This window comes from Mandrillus leucophaeus, unplaced genomic scaffold, assembly GCF_000951045.1.
Source record: "Mandrillus leucophaeus isolate KB7577 unplaced genomic scaffold, Mleu.le_1.0 Scaffold1133, whole genome shotgun sequence".
NCBI lineage: Eukaryota > Metazoa > Chordata > Mammalia > Primates > Cercopithecidae > Mandrillus > Mandrillus leucophaeus.
Window position 1 is genome coordinate 174,248 of NW_012099577.1, and position 7,897 is coordinate 182,144.

At 41.1% G+C, this 7,897-nt stretch overlaps 1 protein-coding gene and 1 pseudogene across 2 annotated transcripts in view; one reads left to right on the forward strand and one right to left on the reverse strand.

Moving 5' to 3' along the window:
• Positions 1-7,897, forward strand: part of CPEB3 (cytoplasmic polyadenylation element binding protein 3) — a 207,632-nt gene that overhangs the window by 105,439 nt on the left and 94,296 nt on the right. The gene's annotated exons all lie outside the window — the stretch shown is intronic.
• LOC105550803 lies at positions 3,434-4,696 on the reverse strand (annotated as a pseudogene). Its single transcript, XR_001007775.1, has 2 exons — positions 3,851-4,696; positions 3,434-3,526 (listed from the first exon to the last, which is right to left on the reverse strand). The product of XR_001007775.1 is annotated as a eukaryotic initiation factor 4A-I-like (transcript).

The window sequence follows — 7,897 nt, forward strand, 5'->3', positions numbered from 1 at the left end:
CGCCACTGCACTCCAGCCTGGGAGACAGAGTGAGACTCCTTCTCAAAAAAAAAAAAAAAAAAAAAAAAAAAAAAAGTTCTAAGAGTGATAGTTACAAAAAAATGCTGAGAAAGTTATAAAAATAATTCTGAGATAAAAGCCATTAGATGATCACTGTAGAAAGTAAAAATGAAGATAAACATGTATGTGGTCATGTTTAAAGGAAATTATCCCAATCTACCTCTACTTGAGATTATCACTGTATACATTTTGCTAAATATCCTTCTGAAATCTCTTTATAAATATATACATTTATGTGAAATTTTGAATTATACTATATATGCTGTTTTATAACCTACATTTCCCTCCCTAGCAATGTTAACATCTTTCTATAACAAACCTACATTATCCTTAATGACCTTAGTTTATTTAATTAAGCCTCTTGATGGCATGTAAGTTGCTTCCAGTGGCTTTCTTTCATAAATCCTGCTATATCCTTGTGCCTTCAACTTTTTGCCCTTTTATAATTACCTCTGTGGGTAAATTTCTCGAAGCGAACTTCCATGTTCATACAGATTGCCAGAATGCACTAAGAAGGCTCATATACATTTATGTTCCCATTGATAGTACCAAATTTGCAAAACTATGTACATTTTTTTGAGACAGGGTCTCACTCTGTCGCCCAGGCTGGAGCGCACAATCTTGGCTCACTGCAGTCTCCACCTGTTGGGCTCAAGTGATCCTCCCACCTTAGCCTCCTGAGTAGCTGGGATCACAGGCATGTGCTACCTACCACGCCTGGCTAATTTTTGTATTTTTGACAGAGACGGGGTTTTGCCATGTTGCCCGGGCTGGTCTCAAACTCTTGAGCCGAAGCAGTCTGCCTGCCTTGGTCTCCCAAAGTGCTGGGATTACAGACATGAGTCACCGCGCCAAGCCCAAAACTAAGTTTTATTGAGGCTTTTTCAATCTTTGCCAATCTGATGGCTAAACTGACAACTTTTTTTTTTTTTAATCTTGCTAACTATATACTTCATCCATTTTAATTTTGGGGTATTTGTCTTTTTGTAAAGCTCCTTTTTTTAATTTTTATTTTTTACAGGTACCTAGTAGATATATATTAATATATTTATGGAGTACATGAGGTTTTTTTTTTTTTTTTTTTTTTTTTTTGCTTTCTTTTTTTTTGACAGCATCTCACTCTGTTGCTCTAGCTAGAGTGCAGTGGTATGATCTCGGCTCACTGCAACCTCTGCCTCCTGGGTTCAAGCAATTTTCCTGCCTCAGCCTCCCGAGTAGCTGGGACTACAGGCGTGTGCCACCACACCCGGCTAAGTTTTGTATTTTTAGTAGAGACAGGTTTTCACCATATTGGCCAGGCTGTTCTCGAATTCCTGACTTCATGATCCGCCTGCCTTGGCCTCCCAAAGTGCTGGGATTACAGGTGTGAGCCACCGTGCCTGGCCAAGATATTTTGATATAAGCATACAGTAAGTAAAATCACATCAGGGTAAATGGGGTATCCATCACCTCAAGCATTTATCATTTCTTTCTGTTATAAACATTCCAGTTATACTTTAGTTATTTAAAAATACACAGCAGGCTGGGCGCGGTGGCTCAAGGCTGTAATCCCAGCACTTTCGGAGGCCGAGACGGGCAGATCACGAAGTCAGGAGATCGAGACCATCCTGGCTAACACGGTGAAACCCCGTCTCTACTAAAAAAAATACAAAAAATTAGCCGGGCATGGTGGCGGGCACCTGTAGTCCCAGCTACTCGGGAGACTGAGGCAGGAGAATGGCATGAACCTGGGAGGCGGAGCTTGCAGTGAGCCGAGATCGCGCCACTGCACTCCAGCCTGGGAGACAGAGTGAGACTCCTTCTCAAAAAAAAAAAAAAAAAAAAATGCAGTAGATTATTGTTGACTGTAGTCACCCTGTTGTACTATCAAAGACCAGATCTTATTCATTCCATCTAATTATGTTTTTGTACCCATTAACCATGCCCACTTTTGCCCACCCACCTCCACCTTCTTTCCAGCCTCTGGTAACTTGCATCATTCTATTTTCTGTCATCATGAGTTCAATTGTTTTGATTTTTAGCTCTCATAAATGCATGAGACAATGGGAAGTTTGTCTTTCTGTGCCTGGCTTATTTTTTTTTTAACACATAATGTCCTCCAGTTCCATCCATATTGTTGCAGATGACAGGACTCTTTTTTTTTTTTTTTTTAAATGTCTGAATACCACTCCATTGTGTGTATGTACCACATATTCTTTTTTTTTTTTTTTTTTGGTGAGATGGAGTTTCACTCTTGTTGCCTAAGCTGGAGTGCAATGGCACAATCTTGGCTTACTGCAAACTCCACCTCTGGGGTTTAAGAGATTCTCCTGCCTCAGCCTCCTGAGTAGCTGGGATTACAGGCATGCGCTATCATGCCCGGCTAATTTTGCGTTTTTAGTAAAGATGGAGTTTCTTCATGTTGGTCAGGCTGGTCTCGAACTCTCGACCTCAGGTGATCCACCTGCCCCGGCCTCCCAGAGTGCTAGAATTACAGGCGTGAACCACAGTGCATAGTCATGTACCACATATTCTTTATCCATTCGTATGTTGACAAATGGATAAAGGTTGTTTCGAAATCCTGGCTATTGTGAATAGTGCTGCAACAAACATGGGAGTACAGGTATCTATCTCTTTGATATACTGATTTCCTTTCTTTTGGTTATATACCTAGCAGTACGATTGATAGATCATATGGTAGCTCTATTTTTAGTTTTTTGAGGAACCTCCATATTGTTCTTCATAGTGGCTATACTAATTTATATTCCCACCAACAGCGCACAAGTGTTCCCTTTTCTTCACATCCTCACCAGCATTTGTTATTGCCTGTCTTTTGGATAAAAAACATTTTAACTGTGGTAAGATGATATCACATTGTAGTTTTGATCTGCCTTTCGCTGACAATCAGTAATATTGAGCACTTTTTTATACATCTCTTTGCCATTTGTATGTCGTCTTTTGAGAAATGCCTATTCAGATCTTCCCCTCCGCCTTTTTTTTCCCTCAAAAAGTGACATTTATTCAAAGAAAAAAATTACAGGATGTCCATTCCTTGGCTCTCTTTCCTTCTGCCTCCTGCTGCTCCTCAGTTTCCCACGATTGAATCCTGGCTGGGGCTAGGTAGCAGGATAGCCCCTCAGATGAGGTCAGCAACATTGAGGGCCATCTGCTAAATGGAGGTGTTGTATAAGGTCTCAATTTCTTAAAGAGTCCTCTTGTCTTCTTCTGTCACCATGTTAATAGCCACACCCTTATGGCCAAACCGTCCACCTCAACCGATTCTGTCAATACAGTTTTCGTTGTTGGTGGGAAGGTCACAGTTGATAACTAAAGAAACCTGCTGCACATGAATGCTTCTGGCTGCAGGTCAGTGCTAATCAATACTCTGTGAGAGCCAGAACAAAACTCCCTCATGATCACATTTCATTCCTTTGGTCCATATCTCCATGCATGGCAGTGAAGTCCCAAGCATGCATCTTCTCAGTGAGCCAATCTACCTTATTCTTTTTTTTTTTTTTTTTTTTTGAGACAGAGTCTTGCTCTGTCACCCAGGCTGGAGTGCAGTGGTGAGATCTCGGCTCACTGCAAACTTCGCCTCCTGGGTTCATGCCATTCTCCTGCCTCAGCCTCCGAGTAGCTGGGACTACAGGTGCCTGCCACCACGCCCGGCTAATTTCTTTTTGTATTTTTAGGAGAGACGAGGTTTCACTGTGTTAGCCAGGATAGTCTCAATCTCCTGACCTCATGATCCGCCTGCCTCGGCCTCCCAAAGTGCTAGGATTACAGGCGTGAGCCACTGCGCCCGGCTGAGCCAGTCTACCTTCTTTCTGGTGTTGATGAAGATGACTGCCTGGGTGACAGTCAGGGTTTCATACAAGTCACACAATGTGCTCAACTTCCACTCCTTATGTTCCACATTGATGTAGAATTGGTGGATCCCCTCCAGGATCAACTCTTCCTTCTTGACAGGAATCCAAATGGGGTCCCTCATGAACTTCTTGGTCACCTTAAGCACATCTGAAGGCCTTGTGTCTGATAGCAAAACCACCTGGGTGTTGCTGTTAAGCTTTTGGAATATATCATAGATTGAGTCCTTCAATCCATGGCTTAACATTTCATTGACTTCGTCCAGTACAAATATCTTGATGTATTTGGGAGACAGGTATCTCTGGTTAAGCATATCAGACACGTGAGCAGGGATACCCACGATAATATGGGGAACTTTCACCTGCAGTTTCTGCACCTCAGCACGCACATTGGTGCCCCCAATACAGGCATGACAGGAGGCACCTATGTAGTCTCCTAGTGTCATGACCACCTTCTCTATCTTTTGAGCCAATTATCAAGTGGGTGCTAGAACCAAGGCCTGGGTAGTCTTTAGATCTAATTCAATCTACTGCAGAATTTATATGGCAAAAGTGGCCATTTTCCCAGTCCCAGATAGGGCTTGAGTGATCACATCATAACCCTTGATACAAGAAGAGTGGCTCGCTGCTGGATGGCAGAGGACTTCTCAAAACCATAGGCATAGATGCCATGGAGGAGGAACTCCAAGAGGTTCATATCATCAAAACTGTCAGCAATCTCATTCCAGTTTCTCTCAATGATGCCTTCAGGCTCCATCTTATTGGGACTATTTTCTCTGGATCAGAACTGGGTGCAGTGGCTCACGCTTATAATCCCAGCACTTTGGGAGGCCAAGGTAGGCAGATCACGAGGTCAGGAGTTTGAGACCAGCCTGATCAACGTGGTGAAACCCCATCTCTACTAAAAATACAAAAATTAGCTGGGCGTGGTGGCCCACGCCTGTAACCCCAGCTACTCAGGAGGCTGAGGCAGGAGAATTGCTTGAATCTGGGAGACAGACTTTGCAGTTAGCCGAAATCGTGCCCCTGCACTCCAGCCTGGGTGGTAGAGCAAGACTCTGCCTTAGAAAAAAAAAAAGAAAAGAAGTACTCACTCTCAGACATGATCCTTAGAAACTCTCTTTTGCCCATTTTTAAATCAGATTGTTAGGTTTTTTTTTTTCCTATTGAGTTGTTTGAGCTCTTTATATATTGTTATGAATCCCTTGTTAGATTGACAGTTTGTAAACTATTTTCTCCCATTTTGTGGGTTGTCTCTTCACTTTGTTGACTGTTTCCTTTGCTGTGCAGAAACTTTTTAACTTGATGTGATCCCATTTGTCCATTTTGCTTTGGTTGTCTTTGCTTGTGAGATATTACTCAAATAATTTTTGTGTCCAGACCAATGTCTTGGAGATTTTCCCCAATGTTTTTTGTTTGTTTGTTTGTTTGTATGTTTGTGTTAGTATTTTTTTTAGTAGTTTCATAGTTTGAGGTCTTAATTTGAAGTTTTTTAAAATTATACTTTAAGTTCTAGGGTACATGTGCACAACATGCAGGTTTGTTACATAGGTATACATGTGCCAGGTTGGTTTGCTGCACCCATTAACTCGTCATTTACAGTAGGTATTTCTCCTAATGCTATCCCTCCCCCTGCTTCCAACCCCACGACAGGCCCTGGGGTGTGATGTTCCCCGCCCTTTGTCCAAGTGTTCTCATTGTTCAATTCCCACCTATGAGTGAGAACATGCGGTGTTTGGTTTTCTGTCCTTGTGATAGTTTGCTCAGAATGATGGTTTCCAGCTGCATCCATGTCCCTGCAAAGGACGTGAACTCATCCTTTTTTATGGCTGCATAGTATTCCGTGGTGTATGTGTGCCACATTTTCTTAATCCCGTCTATCATTGATGGACATTTGGGTTTGTTCCAAGTCTTTGCTATTGTGAATAGTGCCGCAATAAACATACGTGTGCATGTGTCTTTATAGTAGCATAATTTATAATCCTTTGGGTATTTAGTAATGGGATCACTGGGTCAAATGGTCTTTCTAGTTCTAGATCCTTGAAGAATCGCCACACTGTCTGCCACAATGGTTGAACTAGTTTACACTCCCACCAACAGTATAAAAGCATTCCTATTTCTCCACATCCTCTCCAGCATCTGTTGTTTCCTGACTTTTTAATGATTGCCATTCTAACTGGTGTGAGATGGTATCTCATTGTGGTTTTGATTTGCATTTCTCTGATGACCAGTGATGATGAGCATTTTTTCATGTGTCTGTTGGCTGCATAAATGTCTTCTTTTGAGAAGTGCCTGTTCATATCCTTTGCCCACTTTTTGTTGGGGTTGTTTTTTTCTTGTAAATTTGTTTAAGTTCTTTGTAGGTTCTGGATATGATCCCTTTGTCAGATGGATAGATTGCAAAAATTTTCTCACATTCTGTAGGTTACCTGCTCACTCTGATGGTAGTTTCTTTCGCTGTGCAGAAGCTCTTTAGTTTCATTAGATCTGATTTGTCTATTTTGGCTTTTGTTGCCATTGCTTTTGGTGTTTTAGTCATGAAGTCCTTGCCAGTAAATAAATACCCTTTATTCCCTATGTCCTGGATGATATTGCCTAGGTTTTCTTCTAGGGTTTTTATGGTTTTAGGTCTAACATTTAAGTCTTTAATCCATCTCGAATTAATTTTTGTATAAGGTGTAAGGAAGGGATCCAGTTTCAGCTTTCTACATATGGCTAGCCAGTTTTCCCAGCACCATTTATTAAATAGGGAATCCTTTCCCCATATTTTGTTTTTGTCAGGTTTGTCAAAGATCAGATGGTTGTAGATGTGTGGTGTTATTTCTGAGGCCTCTGCTCTATTGCATTGGTCTATATATCTGTTTTGGTAACAGTACCATGCTGTTTTGGTTACTGTAGCCTTGTAGTATAGTTTGAAGTCAAGTAGCATGATGCCTCCAGCTTTGTTCTTTTTGCCTAGGATTGTCTTAGCTATGCAGGCTATTTTTGATTCCATATGAACTTTAAAGTAGTTTTTTCCAATTCTGTGAAGAAAGTCATTGGTAGCTTGATGGGGATGGCATTGAATCTATAAATTATCTTGGGCAGTATGGCCATTTTCATGATATTGATTCTTCCTCTCCATGAGCATGGAATGTTTTTCCATTTGTTTGTGTCCTCTTTTATTTAGTTGAGCAGTGGTTTGTAGTTCTCCTTGAAGAGGTCCTTCACATCCCTTGTAAGTTGGATTCCTAAGTATTTTATTTGTAGCAATTGTGAATGAGAGTTCACTCATGATTTGGCTGTTTGATATTGGTGTATAGGAATGCTTGTAATTTTTGCACTTTGATTTTGTATCCTGAGACTTTGCTGAAGTTGCTTATCAGCTAAGGAGGTTTTGGGCTGAGATGATGGGGTTTTCTAAATATACAATCATGTCATCTGCAAACAGGGACCATTTGACTTCCTCTTTTCCTAATTGAATACCCTTTATTTCTTTCTCTTGCCTGATTGCCTTGGCTACAACTTCCAACACTATGTTGAATAGCAGTGGTGAGAGAGGGCATCCCTGTCTTGTGCCAGTTTTCAGAGGGAATTTTTCCAGTTTTTGCCCATTCAGTATATTGGCTGTAGGTTTTTCATAAATAGCTCTTATTATTTTGAGATGCGTTCCATCAATACCTAGTTTATGGAGAATTTTTAGCATGAAGGGCTGCTGAATTTTGTCAAAGGCCTTTCCTGCATCTATTGAGATGATCATGTGGTTTTTGTCGTTGGTTCTGTTTATGTGATGGATTATGTTTATTGATTTGCATATGTTGAACCAGCTTTGCATCCCAGGGATGAAGCCAACTTGATCGTGGTGGATAAGCTTTTTGATGTGCTGCTGGATTCAGTTTGCCAGTATTCTATTGAAGATCTTTGCATCCATGTTCATCAGGGATATTGGTCTAAAATTCTCTTTTTTTGTTGTGTCTCTGCCAGGCTTTGGTATCAGGATGATGTTGGCCTCA